This window comes from Ambystoma mexicanum, chromosome 10 (assembly GCF_040938575.1).
Source record: "Ambystoma mexicanum isolate Mex_15411 chromosome 10, UKY_AmexF1_1, whole genome shotgun sequence".
NCBI lineage: Eukaryota > Metazoa > Chordata > Amphibia > Caudata > Ambystomatidae > Ambystoma > Ambystoma mexicanum.
This window is the reverse complement of record NC_090932.1, coordinates 1,122,918,002-1,122,945,548: the sequence shown is the minus strand read 5'-3', so window position 1 is coordinate 1,122,945,548 and position 27,547 is coordinate 1,122,918,002. Positions and strand designations below refer to the sequence as shown.

Sequence of the window (27,547 nt, the reverse complement as noted above, 5' to 3'; positions counted from 1 at the left end):
GCCTCCCTGGAATTGAGAATTGGAAGCAGGGACTATGCTTTACCAGACAAGGAGTCCAGGGCTGTGATTGATTGAACTGATCTACTGCAGGCAGGGTTTGACCAAATGCGACTTGACTGTTTAACACTCAAGGAAGTTGTCCTATCATTTAATGTTTTCTGTTCGCTTTCTTTTCTTAGTTTGTCAGTAGAGACTGTTTTTTTGTTTTCCCTTAGTTGGCCCAAACTGTAACAACCTCTGATAAACTGTGCTTGAACCACACTTTTCTCATGTTGATCCTACTAGAATTTGAGACCCCATTCATTATGTTGTCATTTAGGAACGGCGTGTATGAGAATGTTGTTACTAGCATTGAATCTACCCAGGAAGATCCCTCACTCCTTTTGGGGGAGGGTGGAGAATGTTAGTTTCCTTTTATACTAGCTGGTTAGGTCATATTATATTGCGGTTCCATTTTGTTTTGCTTTAAATGTCACATTTTCAAGCATGTTTGCAGCCGACATAAGACAGCAGGTAGCAACCACCCTAAACACGCAATAAATTAATAAAACAGAAGGTAGACCTGGAAATCTAATCTGTTAACTAGACCATAAAACTGCATCCCAGAGGGAGAAGGCTAATCAAAGGCTGGATTATGTAAAAACTCCCATAAGCAACCAGTTTAAGAGTAGTCCTGCCTCACACACACCAATATAACCATTACCTTAAAGGTCCTAGCAGGACTCTGGAACATCCAGGAAAACCAGACTAGGATTCTACTTCCAAGGAAGCCGTGGTCGAAATCCCACCCTCAGTTAAATGTGCCCATATTTCCTTCCAGTTTGCCATACTTAGAAACTGGCCGTTTGAGTCTTAGAGGAATATGTGGAGGGGATTCCCGCACTGTTTTCTTTGGCATGGTTTTCTACATGCCTTGGCTCACCATGACACTATGGAAGGCTCAGTCTGTTCAAACAGTATCACCTCTAGCACACCTGTGTTGTAGATTGTACTTCTATGCAATAAGATGTTGCACAAGTAAGGGTGCACGGGAAGGTAAAATATACCTGACACATGGGATACAAAAAATACACATTAGAGAGTAGTATCCTAGTGTACAGTGTGGCCGGGCTCCTCTAGCAGTCACCCCAGATAAAAGCAGAGTACACTTGGGCCCATCAGAAACTCCCAACCACAAGAACGGAAGACTCAATTATAGGACAAAGTCACGGTTTGTTAGCAAACAAACAGGGACTACACCAGAAAAACAGTTTGTCCAGAGCTCTCGGCTTCTAAGCATGTGTCACCCGCTTTTGTTCCAGCGTGACGTCACAAACACTAGTTGCCTCCTGGAAACCTATTGACTATGCGGATTGGTCGGTCTGGGCAGGATACATATAGAAAATACATAGGTTAGTTTAGAGATTGACTGGCCATGTCCAGTGGCCCCACCTAGTACCACCTCTAAGAGCACCCATCTACAATGTTGCACGGTCACAGAAAGACCATTGGCCCTTGCAACAAATCATATCCCCATGCTGAAGGCGAATTTAGATTGGACAGTGTGTGTGTGTCCACCCCTGGGAGCCCAGACAGTTCTCGGACTGAATGTACCTCTTCAAGGTGCTGGGAAAGAACATGAGGTGTGAAGCGTTCTCTAATGTTGCTATTCTCTGATCGCCCAAGCCTGTGAGAGTGCAGTCATTTAACGGAATGTAGGTAACACTTGTATCTTCTTTTCTCTGGGAACGGTCTTCTCTGTCCGGGTTACGTGTGTCGAGACCACGAAATGAAGCGCTCTCGTCTGTAATTGAGGATTTTAGCCTGAATTTCTCCAGGTGGCTCACTATCTCGGTAGCTGGAATTTTCCTGCTCCCCCTTCGTCCTTAGCTGGGTGTCCTGTTTTCTGCTGGCCTCGAGCTGCGGCGATCATGTCAGCTTGTCTGGTATGTTATGTTTTTTGTACCAAGGTACAGCGCAACCAACACCCAGAGGCAACCTGGCACTATGACTGAGGAAGCAAAATTAGATGAAGGACAAAGGTTAGAAGAGTAACGTTTTCAGAGCCTTTCTGATTTGGAGGTAGCCGGACACAGCGCGAAGAGTAATAGGGAGGCAATTGCACAAAATGGCAGCTTTACCAGACAGAGCGGCCTCCTATCCTAGCACGACGAAATCTAGGGACAGTCAGAAGAGGGCGATCCCTAGAACGTAGAGCGCAGGCAGGAGTATAGGGTTGAAACTTCGACTGCAGGTACTCCGGCCCAACAGCATGGAAAGCCCTATGTACCAAACAGAGATGTTTAAAATGCACACATTTTGCCACTGGCAACCACTGAAGGGCATTGAGAACTGGTGAAATATGCTCCCGATAGGAAGCCCCAGTGGCAAGACGGGCAGCTGAATTTTGGAGAATCTGAAGACGGCGTGACAGGTAGTCAGGCTGGGCCAAATATAAAGTTACAATAGTCAATCCGACTAAGGACCAGAGCAGAGACCACCGGAGCCCTCAAATGAGAGGGAATAAACTGCAAAATTCTGAGCATTTTCAATTGAAAATGGCCAGCCTGACAGACTGAGCTAATCTGGGAGGCCATGGAAAGAGAAGCAGATAGCTTAACACCCAGATTCTTGACCACAGGGACTGCAGCAGGAATGGAACCAAAAGAGGAAGGCCAGAAAGACTAAGTTAAAGGGGACGGGACAGTAGTAGAGCCCGCAACCATAACCTCAGACTTTTCTCCATTCATTTTGAGCCAATTCTTGCTCATCCAGCATCCCACAGCTGACAAGCGGTCTCGCAGCTGAGTGACATGGGCTGGATGAAGATCCTGCCGAACAAGAATCTGAGTATCATCAGCATAGGAGTAGCATCTAAATCCATGGGAGCGGATCACAGCGAACAGAGGCTGGATGCAGATATTGAAGAGAGTGGGAGATGAGGCAGAGCCTTGAGGAACCCCACACACTAAAGCAGAAACCGCAGTAAGAAAAGGTTAAAGTGAAAGCTGCTGCGAGCGGTAAGCGAGAAAAGAATGGAACCATGAGAGAACAGAACCCGACACACCAGCTGCTCGAACTTGTCTCCTTTCTTGATGGGTCTGGCGGCCTATAACTTCTATAGCCTCCCTTATGGCTTCTCCATGTTAGTAGCAGTTTAAGCATAGGCAAGCTATATATATATATATATATATATATATATATATATATATATATATATATATATATATATATATATATATATATACACATGTTCTGCTGCGTCTTGCAGTTTCAGTTTTGGCAAAAGATATAAATACAAAAACATGTATGTGTGTTCGTCCTCTGCCTAAGTGGTTCAGAAACATATGCTTCGTACCTATATGCAATAAACTAGTGCAGGTCCGTGAAGCTTCATGAATGGATGGATATATACTTCATGTATAAACGCGATTTAGTTTGCGATGTCAGTGATGTCATTGATTTCTGGTTCTGCAGTCAGTCGTCCTGATCGCTCAAAGTTAATTCCATGTCGTCCAAAGCATCAATTGGGTAGGGTCTGAACGGTTGTCGAAGAGAATACCGTTTTTCACAACTGCGATACATCGATGACTGTGGAGATGGGCCTAAAAACGAGGAGCATCTATCGTTCTCTGTCTTCGTGGAGTCATGCAGGGGCATGAGGGTCATATTTGGCCCCTTGTCTACACTAAACTTTGGATACCCCAGTACCATGCACTCCTAATGTCAGACAGCAATTTAAGGTTAATTTGTAATGTTTGAAGGTACCAAGATATCTCTGAATTATACTTTCAATGAAGTTTTTTAAATTAAATGCATTCAAAGTTATACAGTTTCCAAGTAAGGATTAATTTTTTGTTACATCGTGCTTCTAATTTGAAATAAAATCATGTACAGTATCTATCACTCAACCACGTTTCTCAGTGTGAATTCCATCATGTTTAATCAAAAGCAGCCCATCGTGTTTCGAGAATTTCGTCCCTTCATCAGGAGCAGTAATTGTCTTGTGCTGTTCAAATGATATTTACAATTAATGAGTATTTTCATAGTTTAAACATATTTACATCCACTAAACCCTGCAAGTTCCAGAAATACTTCCGTTGCACAGAGAACATCTCCTCTCCAGCTATCTCTTCTCTTGCCGCTGCACTCCATAGAATAGTCCCACAATCTATTCTATCCAATTGTACAAATTGGCTCTTCTACTTTTTTCTTCTCATGCCTTCCTGCGCCTCTTAAATATCCCTTGCCCTCACTCCAACCATCTACCCGACTTTGCTTCTCCCTACCACTACTGAATGTTCTATCATACTCCTCATTTGCCTCTCTGACAGGCAAAGCACTTCAATTCCATAAACTACGGCAGGAGGTGTTACATCGCATAACATGTAGTCACAAAGGAATTCAACGTAAGCCTAATTTGGTAGTGGCAGTAAGTAATACCCCTACTCCACAGAATATGATATGATGGGCTATTTATAACATGCTTAATACCCTGAGGTTTCTAAACGCAGACCCGGGGATCGAACCTGTGTTGCTCCATGTCGTCTTGCTTCCAAGACGTGCATGTTGCCCCCGAGCTATCCTCCCGAGACGAATGATAGCTTAAGAGCATTGAAGTGTGGGAGTGGGAAAGCCCCATCATAAAAGCAAGAGGTCTGGGTCAGGGGAAATCCCGACTCCCAAGAAACCGAGAAGTCCAGAAATGTAACAAAGCCACTGCTTTATTTACCGAGATTTCAGAAAACAGGGATGGTACTGGACATCTCAGGATTTCCAATGCCCTCAAATGGTGACAGGTTTGTCAACCTCTTTTATCGGGTTCTGATGTTAGAAATGACATTATACCATGAAAACCTAAGGCGGGTTGGTTAGTGGGGCAAACTACATATAGTATCTAAATGGGGTGAGTGCTCTGATTGGATACGCATAATCTGGTGGCTCCACCTGTGACCACCTCATAAATGTTGCAAGTACAAGCATGTTATGCTAGTGTGTTGTGTATGGCTGCTGCAACAAAGTGTGAGCGTGTGTTAAAGATGGATAGGGATTGGCCAGTGGGAGCTTTCTCAGCCTTCGTACCTTGGAAGATTACCAGCACATGAGCACAGTGGGGGTGGTGAGAAGGGCCTCAGGGTGCTCCCTGTTCCAATAAGGTTACCACTCTCCGGAACGAAGGTCTCTGAATAGGCATTCTCTGTCACTGCAAGTCACGTGCATAGGGACCACATTTCAGATTATCCTGCTCAGTAATGGGTGAGGATTTAAGATGGTTTTACTATGGATGTTATTACCTCCCATGGCCTTTGGAGACTTGTTAAGGCTGTTTTCTCCTCTGTCAGGTGTAAGCTGATGGGAACCTGACATGTCTGCAACATTTGTTTCTTTCTTTGTTCAGATAGTTATGTCTCTCGCCTGTGGTTTACTTCTTGTCTGTATTTTTCCAATGCAGGCTCAAACCTGCCTTCCCATGATGACCTTGGCAACTGGTGAGCTGTACGGGCTCGACTCTTTTCACTGGCTCAGAAAGACTGAATATTTCTCCCTACGGTGTTCAGGCCTCTCGATGGCTCCCATTCATCTAAAATGGCTGCGTCTTCCATCTTGCTTTATATGGCCTCTGTTTAGTTGTGTTCTGCATAAAGCAAGCAGTTATATGTACTCTTGTGCAATTTTTATTCCAGCATAAGAGAGATGGGGTGTATGTGATCTCTATGTTAGTGAATGTAAACATGTTCTTTGTGTCTAAGAGTAGTTTGACCTAGTGTCTGTGTAGCTTTGTGCAGGGATGCATGTGTGCTTCATGTCTAACGCATCTGTGTGTGTATGTTCAGCCATGATGTCAGACAACTCTTCGTAATTGCAACTCATTAAGTTGCCCCATCACCTGCAGGTTCATTGCTACAGTGATGTCCTCCGGTTATGGTCTGGGTCTGTAGGGCTGCTTCAGTGAGTGGCATCTGTTACTGTGGCAGTATAATGTTTGGGAGGGATTAAGCACCAGTAGCGATATGCATCCGTTCATGTCTGTCACGCCAGAATAGGGGCTGAGGTGTGCTCATACAATCCTCCCTCTGGTCAGACATGAACCACACATACTTTAGGCCCCTGCCCAATGATGGGTGTCTTGTGGTTCCACACCTTTGCCACCCCCCTCGGGTTGCTTAAGCTCCTTCTGTATTCGTCCACAATCCAGGTCATGTAGCAGAACTCCGTCTGGTCTGCACCATCCTCCTGTACTGCAGAATAGCCTATCTGGTGGATAATACTTTCTCCTCTTCACTCTGCTTGGCTTCAGTGATCTTTTCTTCCTCCGGTGTGTCCAGTTTGCGGAACCCATCTATCTTTGCCCCTTTAGGGCCCCACCAAGGCTGGTGTGTTCAATGGCACCAGGGTTCATAGCCCTCCTCTATTTGAGGGGGGCATCTGCATGTAGGCTTTAGGCCTAATAATGGTCCACGAGTACTGCTGTGCCTCCTCTCATGCCATGTACCTACGAAATGGGTCTGCAGCCGCTGTTGTGTCCATCCTTTACTGGACCATCATCCTGGTAACATGGTGGTGTTCTACTAGGAGGGCATTATGGGCAGAGGGCCTGCCTTGGTTCCTACCCATGTGAGCAACTTGGAGCACCTTGCCCCTCATTTTCTCTCCACACCACCTCCACTGGAACTGTCAGAAGTGCTTGTGCTTTGCATCCCTGAAGCCCTTCGGCCCATTCTTCTCCTGTAAACACCTGTCCATATACTAGTAGTTGGGGTCTCTTTCAGCATTCAGGCATTCCCAATGCCTCTCTTGGGGCATTGCAATTCCCTGTGTGTTACTATTCTCACTTCAACCTTTGTTTATTGTATCATGTCAACTGCGCTTCAGCAATCCTCTATCATTGTCTGTGTTTTCATATAGCTGTCCTCATGTGGGAAAGTCTTTTGTGGCATTCATCGTAGTGTAGCCCACTTTCCCTAGAACCGGCCCCTAGTTGTGCCAAGTGCAGCAGGTACTGTGCCTTAGTTGCCAGTATTTCGGTAGCCACTAAAGTCCTGGAGGCGCTCAGGGCCTGGGAAGTGAGAGGGCTTATGTGGCAGCCCTCTCCTGAAGCCTCCATACCCATAGCTGCTGGTACTAAATATTGTTAGTGGTGGGGGCCGAATTCTTCATGCAAGCATTTATGAGTTTAAAATTGGTAATGACGCTCCGTTGGAGCTGCTACATCTCTTTCATGGTACCATCAAGGGGTCGGGGTCATTATTTCAGTAACTATTGGAACATATACTTGGTCAGGTGCCGAATACATTGTTGCTTTTCTTAATGCTATGAGGGTAAAGAAGTAGAGGCAGCAGAATGCAAAAACAAACCTAGCTACCATTTTTTTCAGCAGTGTAATCCATGCGTTGCAAGTGTGCATGCGCATTACCGTGGGCCTCATTACGAGTGCGGCTCCTTCCATGAGTCCAAAGACCTCTTTATTTATGTGAGGGCCCTACTTCAGGGAGCTGGATGCTGGGTAGTAGGATAGTCAGTCAAGGTGACAATGTTGCCATGGGGGGGGGGGCACCAGGGTGGGTGGAGTACACAATCGGGAGGGGGGCTTTTTCTCGTGCCCCGCTCCATGGCATCTGGGTGTTAGGCCGGGTCCCACAGGCACGTCTTGGCGATAGGGCCTTCTGTCTCTGCGCGGGGTCATTCGATGCGCATTCCTCCCTCATGTGTTTGTTTAAAAGTCCCTTCGTGCCTGATATAAAACGAAAGATCAGGTGAGTTTCTTGAAGTGCATCTACATTTTATAATCGCTCCCTCCTATTTCCTTAATACTTGCTACTAATACTCCTTCCTCTTATTCACCTCCTTTTGTCTAATTCATATTACACATGCTCACTATCCAATCTGCCTCTGCCTTTAATATTATTTTGCGTCACTTTTAATTTCACTGGAGGAGTATCTGCCCCCTTTTCCTTTAACCACACAAAAGAGAAACAAAGGACAAAACAAACGACTGTAACAAAATCCATTCCCTGTCTTTGCCACTTCTGCTCCTTCTTCCAGGTATGTTCATGAGCTGAATTTAATTATGTACCTGAGAGACCAAATGGGGACAAAAAGTCATGATAAAGTAACAGGTAGAACGCTACTCCCCTTTTAAATGAGTTCTCTTTTTCCCTTCTGCGTGTGCGGCGTTGACCTTGCCACTGTGTGATTCCTGCATGTGACGGGCTGGCAATCTCTGCGCTCTGGGGCCAACGCGCTGTGGGTGGTGGCTTTTATGTGAAGTCCAAAACCCTTTCCCTGTTCTTTCCAAAAACGTGAGTTTTTCGTTTCTGCTGATGCTTCTTTGTGTTGTGTTGCAACCGTTGCTGTTTCCTGCTGTGCTGTCCTGGCAATAACATAACTGATAATTTTGTATTTACCTTGCAAACCTTTCCTTACACTCGAACTCCTAACCCTGACACAAGCGCTGTGATGCAAGTGTGTATGCAGGTGTGACATATGTGTACACAAGTTTAACTATCATCTCTAATGTGTACATCTCTGTCCCGTCTCCGATAACACCAACATACTTTCTTCTCATACAACATGCATTTTTTCAAATATAGCAAAAACATTGCACACCATGTCAATACATTTACATGTTCTGCATCTAATAGAAGGTGGCCATCCAAGACAAAGGAATTCTGAGTACCATACTTTACCTGTGCCCGTTGCACTATACGAGAGATACTAATAATTCAAAACCACTCTACTCCCCTTTGTACCCGTTACTCACCTGTGCCTCCTCTTTCATGGAGACCAATACAGAACATCCCAAACTCATTTTGCTTCCCCCATTACCTACCTTTCATCCCTATTCACCTTCCCTTCACATCCACGAGTTCTTGCCTCCTCGTGACTTGCTCCTTCCAGTTACAGTAATATGCTACACCAATGAGGCCATATGAAAGAATGACATCCCTTGACCTTATGACACACCCAGGGTCCATGAAACATATACAAAATATTGTGTTACTTACTCGTGTATGTTGCTTCCTTGCGCTGGCAGTGTCCCCATTCTGCACATTGTGCTTCTCCTTACAGCCCTTCATTCCTGGCCCTTGTTTTAGGTTTAATCAAGAATCTGTTTTCTGCTACTCAATGCTTATGAGCATATTGCCCTTTGGGTATCGTGCATGCAGTGGGTGGGGATGCAGAAAATAATCAAAACTAACTCAGGAAGATGGCAAAGGTGCTGTTTCATTAACAATTATCTAAAGAGGTAGTTACAACGGACCTCAACGGACGTTTGCTCGAGCTCTCAATGCATTTCTCATAAAACATCCTTTATATGCAGAAAATACGTCAGACGTGACGTCCTAATACATGGCAAATAAGAAAAACCAACGAGGGATTGTGATACATTCAAGGGGGACATCTAAGTATACTTTCTATACAGGCTGGGATTGCGATTGGCTATCCACTGTCAGGTGGACAACTTATGCTACCTCTAAAACATGTCATCTTCAACACTATTAAGTACCCGATATATCATTGGCTCTCAAGCTATAAGGCCCACTGTTATACGGCCCTCTAAAATTGGTTGGCACGTTCATGCCATGTCTGAAACATTCGGTTCACTTAGCAGCACGTAAATTCAAACCCAGGTGCCAGGATGTGGATTTGACTTTACCTCCCCACCCAATTAGCCGAACATCTCTGGTCACCCATGCCTTCTGCCATGAAGATTGTCTTTAAACTTGGTCTTGCAAAGTATTCTTGTCTGTGGGAATATATGGGAGTGCAGGCCTTCACTATCGTTGTTCTAGAACTCCATGCTCAACTCTATTTCCAAACTTGGCTCACATGACAGACTACGATTTGTCCATTTTGCAGCATTTAAATGTCTTAAATATATAAAACTTAGCACGCTTGGTGTTCTTTCTGATGATTCAGCTTTGCGCGTTCACCACCTTCAAGAATAGATAACCGCCTTGGCTGCTTCAACTTTGATACCAGGCCAGGCAGCTTCGCCGTTCATTTCCATGATCTCAGCTTATTCTTGCTGTGACACAGTGCTCTGCCTTTCCTCTCTATGGGTCCTGCTTACTAAATTCATGACACCAATGTCCAGTTTCTATACAATGGCAGCTTCGCCCGCAGTCTATACATTACAAATAGCCAGCTGCTAAGATTACTTAATCTACTTATGTTGCAGCATCTGTACAGGCTTGCATTTTCTGCAGTGCTTTGCTCACGTGCAATCTTCTTTTCACATATGAAAGGTTACTAGATTCTTAACTTCGTCATCAGTTTCTGTAAGATCCATACATTCTCTTCAGCCAGTATTCTCAGGGCGTCACGCTCTTCTTTGGTGACATCACAGCTCCTCTTTCTGCTCCTTTTCATATTCCTTCAGGGAGTTCCTCCCTCAGATTGTCATCTCTTCGGGGATACATACGATAGGGTCTTCTCAGAGGGTACCTTATTTCTAATACTCGCCGTGGTATGGTCACAAATGCTGGTGTGCAACATGGCACAATCTCAGGCTTCCGACATACAGGAGGTAGGGGGGTGGTGTTTCCTGGTGAAGCATGCGGCTGCTCCTCTACATTTATGTTGCAGGTATAGTGTCTGGTATTGTGGGATGAGATCCTTCTCTACTGTGGGTATTGTCCCCCCCCCCCTTTGTAGCCTGACAATCTCCCAATGAGAGACCCTTCTGTTTCCACATATTTTGTGCACAATGCTTTTCTTTCTGCACCCCCAACTTAACCTCCATTTACTCCATGCTTTCTTCTCCTCCCCTTATTTCCCAGTTGTTCCATTCCCTGGTATCCCTTATACTGTTCCTAACTGCCCTTGCTCCCTTCAGTGTGTGACCATCATGCGTACTACTAGCTCACAGTGTGCATAGTACTAGTGCCAAATCCTCCCTGTCTCTATTTTCAAATTTTAGTTGGTATATGAAACTTACATTGATTACCCATTAATTTAAACATGCCTCAGTCTATCAAATGAGTACGCTTACCCCCCATCGAGAGCTGTTTCAATTTCCCACTTCACTCCCTCATTATTCCCGTGTGAAATAGCTCTGTACTCCCTCACTATTGCAGCCGTTTAGCACGCTTGTAACCACTTGCCCATCTTCCTCCTTTATGGGTGCCTTTTATATGGATAAAGGCACTGTTGGTAATCTCAATAGTCAGCCCTTTATCCGTGTCACTCATACTGACCATATATGTGTTTCATGAGGGACTACTTCCTAGTCTAATGGCATGCTCCTTTGGCCATAGAATGCTGACATGAATGGTGTACAAAGGTCATGCTCTCCTAAAAGGACACCCCCGCACTACCGTCACACCCCCTATCCTGTGTGTGTCAGTTTTTGCATTGGTGCCTGTAGTGGATGCATTTGTCTGTGATGCAGATTTTACTCGCGGCGCATGCGTCTGTCACTGAGTGTCATTGTGTGATCTTGGGCATAATATTCAGGTGGTTATGCACTGTATTGTGGAGGGTGTGCCATCCCCCTCTTTTATACTGCCAATTTTGTTACATCCCTCACCTGCTCTTACATGCCCTGGAAATGTGTCCTAAACGTGCGCGCTCGCGCTCTCTCACCGTCCTACATGCTCCTCACCTTTCCTGTGGTGTTTCTTTTGCACAGCTAAGCTATGTGCATCTATATCTGGGGCTTTGTACTGCTCATAATTATGTCTGTCTCTGCGTGACCCTGTCTTGATACCTAATGTGTTGGCCCATCCAGTGACCCTTGAACTCATTACTGGGCTACTTTGTGTGTGGGTGTGGGTGTGTGTGTGTAAAACATTGGGCAAGGCATCCCCTTATCGTCCCGCAATGTGCATGCACACCAAAAAGGGGTTCCCTTCCTCGATCAAAGCGTCTACCCATATGTGTGACTGCCCTATACACACTGTAGTGTGCCCTTCAAAGTGTCATGCTCATTGCTGATGAAAGTACTCGCAGTGGTGAAATGAGATAAAGAAAATCAGGGGGATTTAATGTGTCCTAATGCAAGGCTTGAATAGTGTGTGGCACAGTCCCAAACCCCAACAGTGAGTGGGCTTTAAAGACCGAGAAGTGACCTGTGTGATTGAATGAGTTGTCTGATGGGGCTAATCAAATGTTTGTGCAATGAAAACAAATGATCCCTAGTTTTGAAGAAATGTTACCAATGTCACAAATGCGTACATACAATTTGAACCCACATAAACATATCCAAATGTGAACAAATCAAACCAGATGGGGTCTGTACCCCCATACGATCTTAAACACAATTCATTTTTTCGAATATACTAAGTAAAGACACCCTAATGACCGCAACTTAACACACTGTGACAAAATCAACTAATGTAATCTTTTCATTGTGCTGCATTGATTGGAAACCACTCGATCTCAAATTTCTTTTGCTGATGTCAATCAAGCCGTTCCCAAAAGTGACCTACACTGTTAAAAACATTATTATTCATATATTTCATTTAAAAAGTTACATAGTTCAATGAGTCCTGGCTCTGGGGCAGTATTTAGATACTGTTGGGGCTGGACCCCGGCCCACTTAAAGCCCTACATTAATAATAGTTACCTGTAATCGCACCCATTCTAATGCTCTCTCCACCAGCAATGCTTACCATGCACAATGTTTTGCTTCACCCTGATCTAGATAAGAATTGCAAATCTGAAAAACCTGTCTTATTCAACAATCTGCCCTAGTCGTATACATACACACAACTATATCCTCTCTAGCCTTACTTATTCCTATATGTTCTAGTCCGACTACATGATCTATTTTTCATGCGCGCTCACTTTATGTGCCTCAGATCATACCCTTAAGAAGGGATTAATCCTCATTAATTAACCTACTTCATAGCCCCCTTCTCCGAAATGTCACATCTTATACGCATGCTACACTTTATGCCGCCCGTTGCCTATCTTGTCAAAGGTCCAAACTTACCACCTTTTCCAAGGCCCCCGTCTCTGTGCCACTGCCATTTGTTTTTCTTTCTTCCCCAAAGCACCTTTCGATGGGATTGTCTCTTCTGACGTATTCCACATCTATGACCGGTAATCACCACAGCTGTGCTGCTTTTGAAAAAATGTCTGCGTCCTGCGTTGATGACGTCGATACGCTGTCCTTGAGGGCCTCCATCGAGCCGATGTCACCAGATGTTATAAGTAGGACGCACGACGCCCGTAGCCTCAGTTCCGTCTTTTCCGTGAACATGTTCGCTTCGGAATCTCGGCGCGCCTCGGTTCTTCTCCTGATTGAATCGGTTCTTCATTCTTGGTTTTTGTAAAGAATCATGTCTTCCGTCTTCTTCTACCCCTCGGTCGGGCTTCAAGAAGTGTCGGGACTGCGGTTACAAGATGTCGCTTATGGACCAGCACGACGTCTGCCTCTGGTGCCTGGCGAGGACCATGCCACCAATGACTGTGATGATTGCCAGTCTTTGACTTCGAAGGCCTTGCTGGAGCGGAAGAAGCTATCTCTAGGTTGGGTTTCCAAATCCCAAAAGTCGAAATCCGCTGGGCTTTCGACCGACAATTCGAGGGGCAACTCTCTGCGTCGGCGTAAGCCTAGGGGGTCTCGGTCCCGGAGTGGTTCCCGCCATATTCCTCTACCTCTCCGCCAGACGGCGCGTAGCTTGTCCCAACAAGCATTCCTTTCCTGCAGAATGGGACGCATTTCGTAAGGAGATGATGGCGATTTTCGAATCGCAGAGCTCCGTTCCGTCCGCGCCTTCGAGAGAAGCCAGCAAGGAACGCGCTAGGGCCACCGCTCGCACGCCTTTTGGGCTCAGGCGGTCGGCGCGATCAACAGGAGCCGTCGAGGTCCCGATCGGACAAGGTAGATTGCTCTAGCAGTGCCCGCTCCAGGTCCCAGTCCTCGACGCCTTCGAGACCGTTGGAGCCTGTGAGGCCTTCTGAGAAGGCATCGACGCCATCAGCGCCATGTCCGTCGAGGGACTCTCTCGAGGCTCCGCCTCCGAGGAAGTCATCAACGCCATCGGTGCCGGGGCCGTCGAAGGACATGCTCGAGGCTCCGGCCTTGAAGCAGTCAGCGCCGATTCTTTTGACGCCTTTTGAGGAGGCTTCATTGGAGGTACCCCAGAGACCGGTGGATACACAGAGGAAGGCCCTGAGTAAGACAGTGAGGCCTGTGTTTGAGCCTTTTTCCGTGCCCTCATCCAGGGATTTGTTCCAGCCTCTGGATTATATCTCTGAGGTGGATGAAGGGTCGGATGTGGAAGGTCTGGTTCCTCAGGAGGTTCCTGATGACCTGTTGTCTGGTCATAGCCAGTTGTAAGAGCCGTGTCAATCTTTGCATGACGCCAGTGGTCTGGACACCACCCCAGAGGTTGAATTTTGCAGGCCTGAGCCTGGTACTCGACCCGAATCTTCATACAGGCGTCTCATGTCGAGGGTGACAGCGTATTTGGGGTGGTCTTCTCCACCTGTGGATTTTCTGCAGGATGACCTGACAGATATCTTGGACCAAGGTCCACCCACTGACCCGGTGCTGCCATTTCATATGGCCTTACAAAGAAGGGTGGCAGCGGCTTGGACTGCTCCGGAGAGTCTCCCGACAGTGAATAAGATGTTGCTGAAAAAATACCGTCCAGCCAGTTGCGACCCCGGCTACTTGTCTCTGCACCCCACTCCGGAAAGTTTGGTGTAGGCGGCTACGGCCCCAGAAAAGCAGGCGTCTTATCCTACCATCCCTCCTGATAGGGACGACAAGCGTTTAGACGGTTGGGCAAAGAAAGTGTTTTCATCTGGGGGTATGGCTATAAAGGCAGCCAACTCCGTTTGTGCCTTGGCAAGATTCACTCACACTCTGTGGAATTGTGTATCTTTGGCGGCTGAACATATTCCCAAAGGGGAGGAACGGATGGTTTTCTTGCCCTCGTTCAGGATGGCAAGGATGCCATGTGTGAATCCGTTCAGTCAGGTCTGGACGTGGCAGACTGTGTCAGCCGGTCCATGGCAGCGAGCACCATGATGTGCAGGTTTGCGTGGTTGCGGAAGTCGGGGTTTGCTCCTGATGTACAGTCCCAGCTTCTCAACATGCCGTTTGATGGTGACCATCTTTTTGGCAGCAATGCAGACGAGAGCCTTGAGAGGTTGCAGACCTCCAAAGCTGCAGCGAAGTCGTTGAGCGCTGCAGTTCGTCAACCTCTGCCTTTTCGTCCTAGGGGACAGCAATGGAAGGGAGGTTCCTTTCGATAATGCTCGACCTTTGGTAGATCAGGGGGAGCTGCCAATCAAAGGGGCCAACGTAGGAGTACCAGAGGTGGAAAACAAGGTACTCGAGGTGCCCAAGCCGCTCGGGCAGTTGCCTCTTTGCCCTCGGGCACTGCTGCAGCCGCTTCAGCTCAGTCATGAGGCCATGTCCCATGGTTCGCTGGTTGGGGAAAGGCTGGCGCAGCATCTTGTAGAATGGCGTGCCATTACTTCAGAAGTGTGGGTTTTGGAGATGATAGCCTACGGCTACTGTCTTCCTTTCCGGCAGAAGCCTCGCAACAATCCACCAGGGAAACTCTCTTTGAAGATTCCGGATCCACTCCTTGCGCTGGAGAAAGGCACCATAGAACTGGTGCCTGAGAGGAACAAGGGATGGTATTCCCCTTATTTTTTTGATCCTGAAAAAAGACGGGGGGGATTGAGACCCATCGTGGACTTGCGTGGTTTGAACAAGCTCCTCAGGAAGGACAAGTTCAAGATGATTACTCTTTCTCAAGTCCTCCAGGCCCTTCAACTTCAGGACTGGTTGGTGTCTCTCGACCTCAAGGATGCTTACTTTCATGTGACGATTCATCGCAAGCACAGGAAGTACTTGGCGTTCGTGGTTGGCGACTCACATTTTCAGTTTTGGGTCCTGCCGTTAGGATTGACCTCCGCCCCAAGGGTCTTCACCAAGCTCATGGTGGTGGTGGTGGTGGTGGCAGCGTATCTGAGGAAAGGGGGAGATTCACGTCTACCCCTACCTGGACGATTGGTTGATCAGGGCGCACTCTCCCGAGCAAGTCCTGGATCATCTGTCAGTCACCTGTCACTCCCTACACAAGCTGGGCTTCTCCCTCAACTTAAAGAAGTCCCACTTGACACCTACCCCGCGGCTCCAGTACATCGGATCGGTGCTCGACACATCTCTGGGGCAGTGTTCGCCTCCCCAGGTGAGGGCTCATCACATTCTGCAGATGGTGGACAAGTTTCAACGTGCCCAGAGTCTCCCGGCGTTCGAGTTCTTGAGGTTGCTCGGCCTCATGGCATCCTGCATTCTTCTGGTGCCAGAAGCCAGGCTGCGGATGAGATCCCTACACTGGGCTCTCAAAATGCAGTGGTCGCAAGCCTCCAGCAGGATGTCGGATCCCGTTCAGGTGCCACCCTCGGTTGCCCAGGATCATCTGAGGTGGGCCGTCAAAGCCAATCTGATGAAGGGGGCTCCATTTTGGCTACCTTGGCCGGAGGTGATGATCGTGATGGACGCATCCCTCACAGGATGGGGAGCTCATGCCAGACTCCATATCAATCCGTTGGAGCTGAGGGCCGTCAGGCTAGCCCTGAAGGCTTTTCTGCCGTCTGTCCGAGGGAAGAATGTCCTGATTCTGACAGACAATACAGTGGCCATGCACTACCTCAACAAAAAGGAGTGGGGGGCAGAGCACTGTCTCTCACGATTGGGAGCTGGCTCAGGAGGTTCTCCTGGAGATCCTCGCCCTTTGGGGGACCCCACAAGTGGATCTCTTCGCCACCAGTGTCAACCGGAAGTGCGAAAGATTCTGCTTTTGGGAATTTCCTCCAAGAGGAGCCTTAGGGGACGTGTTCGTAGTGGAGTGGTCCTTCCCACTGCTGTACGCGTTTCCTCCAGTCCCCGTCATTCCGCAAGTGCTGCAGAAGTTACGGAGGTTCGGTTCCCGAATGATCCTCATTGCTGCAGCATGGGCCAGGAGGGTGTGGTACCCGTACCCTCTCGACTTGTCCATCTCCCCTCCACACAGTCTTCCCTACCGAGACAATGTGCTCTCACGGGAGGGAGTTTGGGGTCTCCATCCAGAGGTCAAGTCTCTCAACCTTCATGCTTGGTTTCTGAAAGGTTGAGGTACAAGGATTGGGATCTCTGTGAAGATGTGATGGAGGTGTTGCTTTCGGCCAGAAGGCCTGCAACAAAGTCCCTGTATCATTGCCGTTGGAGAAAGTTCTGCGACTGGTGCAGGGTAAAGAATGTGGATCCTTTTTCATGTGCCATTCCTGTGGTTCTGTCTTTTTTGCTTTTGTTAGCCCACAAGGGCCTGCAAGTGGGTACCAATAAGGGATACCTGGCGGCGCTGTCCATATTTAAGCGCTCGTCTGAGGAGTGTTCTTATTTTAAGATCCCTTTGATTTCTCAGTTTCTGAAACGGCTAACTTGTGTGTTTCCACCGTCGCCTTTCCAGGTGCAGGGATGGGATTTGAATTTGGTTTTAAAGTTCCTCATGGGAGCTCCGTTTGAGCCCTTGCACTCTTGTCCATTGAGACTGTTAACCTTTAAAACTCTATTTTTAGTTGTGGTTACTTCCGCACGCAGAGTGAGTGAGTTGCAGGCACTTTCCGCCAAACCACCCTTCACTGTGTTCCATAAGGACAGGGTTGTCCTTAGGGTTCGTCCTTCTTTTCTTCCGAAGGTTGTGTCGGAATTGCATTTAAGCCAGAAGGTAGTTCTTCCTGTGTTGTATCCTCCTCCGTATCCTGGTAAGGAAGAGGAGAGACTCCACAGGTTGGATACTAGGAGAGCTTTACGTTTCTACATCTCATGCATGTCCCGGGTCAGAGTGGACGATCAGCTCTTTGTTGGATACGCTGGAAGGCGTTTGGGTCAAGCTGTTACTAAGCAGACCTTGTCCAGATGGATTATCTTGACAATCTCTGAATGCTTCCGTCTGGCTGTTAAGGACCCTCTGGTAGGCCTACGGGCCCATTCTACTAGGGGCGTGGCCGCCTCTACTGCTCTGCAGAGGGGTGTTCCATTTCGTAAAATCTGTCAAGCAGCCACACGGGCCTCTGTCCATACTTTTGTGAAACACTACTCCCTGGATTCTATCCATGGGCAAGACATGGCCTTTGGCAAGGCGGTCCTCTATTCTGCAATTTAATTGGGCATTCTAAAATTCTAAATTCTTTTCCCACCTCCATACGTTGGTACTGCTTTGGGAGTCTGTCATAGATGTGGAATACGTCGGAGGACACAATTCCCTCGAAGAACAAGTTACTTTCTTACCTGGTAACGTTCTTTCGATGGGATGTTCCTCAGACGTATTCCACATCGCACCCTCCGAGCCTGCCCCTCTACAGAATTTGTTATGCGATTGCAGCTTATGTTTTCCGCAAGGCTTTCTGTAGTCATACTGGCAGAAGATTGGTGCCACACGTTGTGGGAAAAAACTACAACTGAGGCTACGGGCGAAAGAATGTTACCAGGGAAGAAAGTAACTTGTTCTTCCAAACTTGCCATCTTAGTTTCACATGTAAGTTAACAACCAATGATTGCCAATTCCAACATTAGTCAATACAGCGCTTTAATCCCATGCTTCTTCCCTAATACATGCATGCTTGCATTACAGTCATTGTTATGTGATCAAAATCGACATTCCCAAGGAGAAAACTCTTCTTCCTATTTTCAAATGTTTCTGTGTTGCTTCTCCAATACCTCCAAAATGTGGCTTCTCAGGGTGTTGGTCCATAAACCTTACTTCAATTAGCCACCAAAATGCTCAATACTTGTACCTTGCTACTTAATTTAATTTTTTTAATTTATTTTAATTTAATTTGACCCCCTTGGTCGCCCGTATGCTTGGTGCTGTCTCCCCCGACCCCCTTGGTCGCCCGTATGTGGCACCAGTTTGCCATCCACACCCCACCTTCCAACCTCTCCTATCCCATCCCATCCTAGCCACACCCATCTAAAATTGTCTCAACGCATCAGCACTGCTACCGCCCTGCAACATAGGGCTGGGCAACATGTCCATACCACTTGATCTGACCTCTGCATTTATGCTGCTGCCACCCTACAAGAAGGGGTTGGGCAACCTGTCCGTGCCACCTATCTTGACCTTGCATTTGTATGTTGCTGCTGCCCTGCAACATGGGGCTGGGAAACATGTCTGTGCCACCTGAATTATGTACTAGTATGCTGCTGCTGACCTACAAGGAGGGTAACGCAAACTGCATGTTTTTGCAAATACTATGTAACCAAATGAGCTGCACACTGCTACATGCGGCTATGTAACATGTATGTATGGATGTCTTCAAAAGAACTTATGTAACAAAGTAAGCCTTCTTGAACAGCGCCGCGATGCCCGAGGGCAGTTGTGCGCTCTATAAATGCAAATAAATAAAATAAATGTTATGTTACTCCAAGAAACATGTTGTGAAACTGAGCCATACAGCCAGTGCCTGCTCCGTCTCCCCGCCCTCCGCATGTGGCTTTCTGTGAACACAGCCTGCTTTCTATGAAATGTGGCTTTCTGACAGCCATTTACACGGCCTCGCTTCTCCACCACCGGGGGTGGGGGGGGGATTTCTCTCCGGAAGCTGAACATGTTGCACTCAAACACAAATAATGCGACAAAACACTTGCATACATTAGACAAATGGCAAAGCTGAAGCACAGACGATGCACACCTAACTTAAACAACTTTAGCCATGCATCTCATTAAACAATACACCTCCCAACTTGCACACAAACTACATTATCTAACCAAACTACACAACCCACATCACTTGCCCTCTGCATATGCAATTACACACTATCTGCATACCTGGGTGCACCGCTAACACAAAAAAAACAAAATAATACAAGCCACCACTCTAACCTCCGCCCTTAAAGACCAATCCAAACCTCAAAGTGCTGCCTGAGCTCAACCCAATGGTACTACGATGGTACTATCTTTTTGTTTTCAAAACCTCAAACTCTTGAGCTAGCAGGCCCATTGCTCCTCAGTCAACACCTAACATCATTACTAAAGGAAGCCTTTTCCTCCTTTCTTCACTGACATGTCGGTGCCCCCACTGTGGGCCGACAACCACGAGCCAATGCGCTATGTCCTATTCACAACCTTCTTCTGACGTCAACTACTATGCATGCCGAGTGCCAATACACTGATATGCCTCTCAATCTCAAGTCTCTAAGGAGAGTGAAATGGGGATGGTACCACTAATTCAATATTGGGCATTTCTTTTGTCCAATAAGAATACTACTATCAAAAGCAGCATGAGATGAGAAGTTTGCTTTTTTGGCAGAATCCTACTGCAGAAGCCTTGCATCCAGAAATGTGGAGAATGAGCACACACTTACCAGACCGCATCCATTTCTTCCTTTTCTCTCCCACTTCTTCTGTTTATCCAACCTGTTTCTCGCTCCTATTCTGTCTGTCTCCTCTTATCTCTCCCTCCTTTTCTGTCCCTCACGTTCTGTCTGGGACTCCTATTCTCGCTCCCTTTCATTCTGCCTCTCCCTCCTATTCTGTCCAGGACTGTCCCTCCCTCCTGTTTTGTGCCTTCATGTAATTGTGTCCTTGTCTCTCCCACCTATTCTGTCTATACCTCCTATTCTGTCTCCCTCCAATCCTCTCTCCTTCCTGTTCCCTGTCTCACTCGTTCTGTCCTACTGTGTCTCGTCCTGTTTTGTGTTTCCAGCTTTAACTGTCTCTCCCTCCTTGTCTGTCTCCCTTCTAGTATTTACGCCCCCCACCTAGTCTGTTTCTCCCTGCACTTGGTCTCCTTTTTCTGTCCTAGTCTGTCCCTTGCATTCTGTCTCTCCCACCTAGTCAATCATATTATCTCTCCTTCCTAGTCTCATTCCCCTCCTGTCTAGTTCTCATTTTCTTTCCCCTACCTAGCCCCTCTTAATTCTGTCATTCTCCCATCCTTCCAGTCCCCCTTTCATCTGCTCTCTTGGCCCAGAGTAGCAAATAAAACGTAGAGGGGAAACTGCACCATGCACCCCTAGGCGGGTGCGCCCCCCAGTTTGAAGAAAAAGCTGTATTGTATCTTTTCTCCCAATGAAATGGATGGGAATGAAAGTCTCTGAATAGACATCTGCCACTGCAAATTGCTTGTGTAGGGACTGGATTTCAGAATATCCTGCTCAGTAATTTGTGAGGAATTAAGCTGGTTTTACTATGGATGTTATCTCCTCCCTTGGCCTCTGGAGACTTGCTCAGGATGTTTTCTCCTCTGTGTCAGGTGTAAACTGATGAGAACCTGACATTTCTGAAACATGTGTTTCTGTTTTTTCGGATGGAGTTATGTCTCTAACCTGGGGTTTGCTTATTGTCTGTATTTTTCCAATACTGGCTCAAATCTGCTTTCCCATGATGACCTTGGCAATTGGTGAGCTGTACGTGCTCGGCTCTTTTTTTTCTGCCTAGGCAAGACTAAATGTTTCTCCCTACAGTGTTAAGGCCTCTCTATGGCTCCCATTCATTTAACATGGCTGTGTCTTCCATCTTGATTAACATGGCCTCTCTGTTTAGTTGCGTTCTGCATCATGCAAGCAGTTGTGTATTCTTGTGTGATTTTCATTCCAGCATAAGAGATGGGGTATATGAGATCGCTATTTTAGTGATTATATGCTTCGGTGATGTCGTCCGGTTATGGTCTGTAGGACTGCTTCAGTGAGTGGCGTCTTTCACCTTGGTGGTATAATGGTGAGGAGGAGGCAGACTCCAGTAGCAATATGCACCATTCATTTCTGTTGTACCGGAACGGGGGGAAGGAGGTGCTCGTACACCCCACCTCTATACGGCATTTTAGGGTTTGCAGAATTCGACTCTAAATGTATGGCAAGCTTTCCCTGTAAGGGCACTCCTCTTAGGGAATTACTTCAAAAGAGGGTCAAATTGGAATGGGCAAAAGCACATGAAAACGATTTTAAGAGCATAAAGGAACAAATTGCAGGAGTGCCTTCCTCTGGGAATGTTTAACACTCTGAACAAACAATTCTCACCAGTGATGCTAGCAGTATAGGACAAAGCGCAGCGCTTACCCAAATCGGAGAAGGGAAAGAAGTGGCTATAGCTTTTGCCTCTTGTGCTTTGCAAGGAGCTGAAACATAGTGCTCCACTGTAGAAAAGGAAGCTCTAGCCTATAAATGGAAGCAGAACATTGAGCGGGAGCTCTCACGCTCTTACACTCTTACTGTGACTGTGTCCTTTGGACACGTTGCTGGTTGCAGGCGACAGAGGGTAGACACTTTGAGGGAAAGAGTGAGGATGGGTCTCCTCCGTGTGAGCCCTTTTGTGTTTTACACTTACCTTCATTAAACTATGAGAACTCTTGCTGCGGTTTCCGTGTGGATTACTACTTGCAACAGTGTTCTATGGAAGAAGGCCATAAAGGGTGTATGCCATAGTGTTCTGGTCCCCAAACCATCTGGGAATTACCAACTCATAGACCTAAAGACTCATCTTGGTTGTGTCACAATGGTTGCTGGTAGAATTCCTCCAACTGGTCATTCCTGTGGTCCAAGACAGACTTCCTAGCATCCCTGGACCTTCAGGATGCTTATTTCCACATCCCAAGGGGTAAAAACACCAACAGTTCCTGAGATTCTCTGTAGGGGGGGCACATTCCGTTCAGAGCCATTCCCTTTGCACTGACGTCTGCCCCCAGTGTCTTTACGAAAGTCATGGGACCATTGGTAGCTTATCTCCATCTGAAAGGAATTAAAGTATTCCCCTATTTAGAGGACTGGTTGATCAAAGTGTTGTCGAGAGAACTGCTGATTCAATATGTTTACCAGACCTGCAAGTGCCTAGAGACACTGCAATTCCTCATCAACATAGAAAAATCAGTTGATTCCCTCCGAAGATCTCTGGTTCGTTGTAACCGATTCTGAACAGCTGTGGGGGAGGGTCATGCTCACAAAGGATTGAGTGACCAGATTACAGGAGAGACTGAGGGGCATTCGGTCTTCATCCAAGGGGACAGCAAGGTAATTCCTAAAGGTGCATGGACACATGAACTTGTGTATGTTTCTAGTCCCTTGGGCCCGCATTCAATGAAACCATTATTATGAAATGCCCACAAGTTCCGGAAAGAGGACCACCACCAGGACATTGAGGATTTGATCCTGGTGCCCTCATGGCTGAGACTCAATCTCAGTGGTGGCTTCAGTTTGACAGCCCTCTGATGGGGTTTCCCTTAAATCGGCCCTTGCTGATCAGTCTTACCACAGACTCCAGTGTGAGGGATTAGAGGGGGAAGAAGCTATCTCATCAGAGAACTGTCAGTTTGGGAGACGGCTCATTCCTCGAATTTGAGAGAATTGGCAATGGTGTATAGGGCCCTTCCATCCTTCTCTTCAACCCTAAAGGAGAATTCAGTGTTGCTCCAGACAGGCACTACCATAGCAGTCGCTTACATCAACAGACCAGTGGGTTTCTGCTCCAGGGCCTTGGGTCTTCTTACAAAGAACATGGGGAATTGTGCGGAGAGGAACCTCCTATCTCTCAAGGCAATTCACATCCGAGGATTAGACTGTGTAACGGCAGACAGGTTAATCAGGGTTTTTCCATTTGCTGAGAGAGCTTCAGGAGGAGGTGTTCCACAGCACTTGCAGGAAGTTCGGGACTACCAGTGTCGTCTTTGCATCACCCCAGAACGGTTCCCTTGCTAGGGTGTGTGGGAAATAGATGCAGGGGCCATACCATAGCCGAAGGGCCCCCTGTATGCCTGCCTTCTGCTTCCACTAATCCTGAAGGTGCACCCAAAGATCAAGGAGTCGGTTGCAATTGTCATGTTGTTGTTCCATTTTGGCCTCGCAGGCGCTGGTTTCACAATAGCTACAAAATTTCTTAGACCAAAAACATCCAGTACCCATCTTTCAGGTTCAGGGCAAGACTATTCCAGCCTGAAAATTGAGTTGGAAAGGCTCCAATGGCCAGGCCTGTCCTTAGAATTAGCTGAAGCAATTCAGAAAGATAAGAGACCCTCCACATTGAGGGCCTATAATAATCACTGGGATATTTTTCAAGATTGGTGTGCTAAAAAAGGAGTTTCAGTAGTCCTCAGCCCAGTTACCAACATCCTACAGTGCCTTCAGGAAGGTTTTAATTTGTGTCTTTCAGTCTCTACCTTAACAAGAGGACAGTTTGTATAGAAACTGGGGAAGGCTTCTGAAGATTATGCCATGGTGAATAGCCTTTTGAAAAGGTGTTCTCTTGCTAGACCAGTGGCAGCTTCATTGCTGTCCCCTTGGGATCTGCCGCTCATGTTGAAAATATTACAATTGGATCCCTTTCAACCATCGGAGGAAATTTAGTTGAAATTCCTGGGATTATGTTTCTAATAACCTTAACAGCCAGGAGGCTTGAGGAAATGTGTGCCTTTGCATGCAAATCTCGTGATTTGCGAGGATGCCCTCTCTCTCATCTGTGACCTGGCTTTCCTTCCTAACGTGGCTTCCAAGTTCCATGTATCTCTGGGAAGGCAGGATTAAGAAACAGGATGGGAGGAACACCTCCTAGCCTGTTTCGTAATCCTTCCTCCCCAGAGGAGTAAGGTTATAGTCCACTAGCGGTTCAGAGTGTAGAACCACACTATCTGTCTAGAAAGGTATCGGGTCGTTAGGGAGTCAGCCCTTCTGTGAGTGGCACATTCAGGTCAGAAAGCCACAGTTCGTATGTCTAGCAGCGGTCGAAATTAAGCTGGAGGTCAAACTAGCTCCCGGGCTTCTGCCATCACCTTATAGGCAGGATCTACCCTTAGAGAATCGGGAGCTAGCACAAAACGTGCCACAAACCTTTTCTGTGTGTGCAAACTTAACTTTGCATACAAATCATTATGCTTTAAATGCCTCACCGAAGTATCTAATGCTTATTTATGCATTCCCAGATACAGAAAGTTGAGACACATAGAAATGTTTAGTTTGCATGAGGAGCCAAAAGAAGCTTCTGGGAGAGGTTGGTGTTAAGCTAACGAGGCTTTCCTGGGCTAGCAGCAGGAGCTAATTAGCTCCCAGCAATTTCGAACCCTATTTAGCTGTGGGCTGAGAGAAACCATTTCCATCACTTATCAGTCATCAAGTTCTGATTCCCCCTCCCCCCCCAAACCCCAGGGAAGGTCCACAAAAACAATTGCTGCTTCATGTGCAAAAGCACAAGGAGTGTTGATAAAGGGCAGTATACAATGCCATGCTGCCACAGGGGAAAACCTGAATGGTTTTATAAAGCACTATTAAGTGTGCACATCCATGGGGAAGGTGCTTTTGGAATTGGGGTTTTGAGTGTGGGAATCCTCTTTCGTGGTATGCGGTTAATGGATGATGCGCTTGGCATTGATAGTGTTTTTCTTTGGGCACATCCATCACATCAAGTTGGTATACCTCACAAGTACTGGGATGGGGAAAAGGCACATGGAGGTTATGTGGTGATTACTTCACATAAATCCTCCTTACTTCTAGCCCTTCTTTTCTTCGTCACAGTATTTTTGACTTGCTTCTCCCGCCCTACTTGTCTGAAATGGGCAAAGAGTAGGTTATAAGTTGAGGTCTGTGGGGCCAATAAGGGGTTATACCCTCAGTGAAGTGTGGGGAACAGCAAGGAGAAAAAGAATAAAGTTAGAAAAGGAGTTCCTGAAAAGAGGTAGATGACCTTACACGTAAGTACTGTGACGAGGAAAGTATGGACTAGGAGTAATCAAGATTACCCGTAAGCGATCGCACCATTTCTGCACAAGGCGGTCTCGTACTAAACTGTAAATGGAACAGCGAAGCATGTGCATTCACGATTTCTCCTTCTCACGAGAGGCAATGCCCTACTCCCCTGGCACCAAACGTTGCCTCTGCCGTTGTTCTGTGCTAGGATTGTTTTTCTGGTGTAAGTGGTGTGTTTGCTTGAGACGGTAGGCGGACTTTGGAAAGTCGAGTGGTGGCGCTTTCGGCGGTGCGTATTCACTTTGTATTTGTTAGTGGTAGTTAAACCTTTTCGAGCCGGTGGGCGGGGCGGCCGTTGGATTGACTGCGGCTTACAGGAGGCACTGACTGAATTTAGTGACGTTTCTGCAGCATGCGGGTAGGGGCGTCGGTGGTGGGTGCCTCGCGTTTGTGCAATAAAGAGGTCGATGGGCAGAGCCGTCATTGTGGGAGGCTCTCTATGCGGATGGGGGTGCGGCCAGTATGTGGACGTCGCCTCCTGCAGAGTAGGTTCGGTCCCTGCTGTGATTGACACTTTCGTTGGTTGTGGGTGGGGTTTGGTGTGTGACTGAGGGTCCAACCAACGAGATAATTATAGCGACTCGTTGTCTTGTAACTAATGCTCTTTGGGGTGAACCCTGAAGCGCACTGGCCGGACCCCTCTGAACGTTTTGTTGGCGGTCGATGGGCAGAGCCAGCTTTATGACTGACGTGACACCAGGATGGAGGTGGGGCCATCATCTAATTAAGACGCCCCGAGGCGGCGCTGGTTGGGTGCGGCAATGACGCGGCCGGGGCGTGCCGAGAAGGCTCTATAAATACAGGCGGCGCGCTAGACCTGTCAGTGAATGGCGGCGGTCTGCACTGGGTTATTTCTTTTTTTTTTAAAAAAACACGCGCTCGGTGACGTTGGTCTCGAGCTCGGTGTTTTCCCGCTTGCGTGGTTTCAGCGCCACACGGTTCTCCCGTTTATTCACCCATTGGTGACGGCGTGTGCGCAGGCGCGGCGGAGGGATCGTGTCTTCGGTTTTGTGGCCTGTGAGGAGCGGCGAAGTAGTACGGCCTGTGACGTCCCGGGTTTGGTGAGTACAATCTATATTCAGGCAGTGTATCCGGCCGCCACTGTCCCATTAGCCACTCTTGTGCATGTGAATGCTAGAGCCGTTTTGTCAGTTATTTCTCTTCCAGAAAATAACTGATTTCTACAGGCTGGCCTTCCCTAGGGAGGTGAACGCATATGCCTTTCTTTCTCTACCTCGATTTAGGAGGGCTGAGGGAATAGCGTAAGAGATGGTATTCTATAAGTACTTCCGGTGAAATGTGTGTTGGTGTCATTGAATAGACTTGACTTTTACATCGCTCCACCTCCCTACTTCCCCGTATTGCGTGTCCTTGTATGTCACGTTGGATCTCGGGAACTTCGTCCCTGACATTCACATCGTCTGGGCAATCATGGCGCCCATTGAGTATTTTGGAGGGTCGCCTCAACACAAGCGATGTCTGTCGTAGTGTTATCCCTCTCTTATATGTAGGTCTGTCACCCGGCCCTCACACCAAACACGTGTCTACCAGGGACATGGTGCGCGCAGTGCAGCGGGGCCGGCGCCAGCTTTCGGAACAAGGGGCAGAGGCATAAGGGGGCAAGCTTCACAGAAGGAGCTCTTCATCGAACCCCCTTAGAGCGGGAGTGGAGGGAGGTAAAATCGGGGGTCAGGGACGATGGGAGGCTTTTGCAACAAAAATAAACTTGGTATCAATTTATTTTTTATTTTTATAGCGTTGTTGCAACTGATGATTATCGGTACTGTAGCCCAAGATGCTTGGCTGTCGACTGGTCTGTTACAGGGAAGGTCCTCTTGACCTAAAGCGTGGCAAGAAAGGTGGGGAGATGTGCTGAATTGGCGGGGT

At 47.3% G+C, this 27,547-nt stretch overlaps 1 protein-coding gene across 3 annotated transcripts in view; it reads left to right on the top strand.

Annotated features, from left to right (window-relative positions):
• The window catches only part of SLC20A1 (solute carrier family 20 member 1), a 284,197-nt gene that overhangs the window by 227,296 nt on the left and 29,354 nt on the right, over window positions 1-27,547 (top strand). Inside the window, exon 1 of one of the 3 annotated variants that reach the window (XM_069619007.1) lies at window positions 25,996-26,145. The exons of 1 other annotated variant lie outside the window; for it this stretch is intronic. The gene's annotated coding sequence lies outside the window, so the exon portion shown is untranslated. Of the gene's footprint in view, window positions 1-25,995; window positions 26,146-26,482; window positions 26,722-27,547 lie in introns of those variants that run through there. One more of the 3 variants, XM_069619004.1, reaches the window with a different exon arrangement.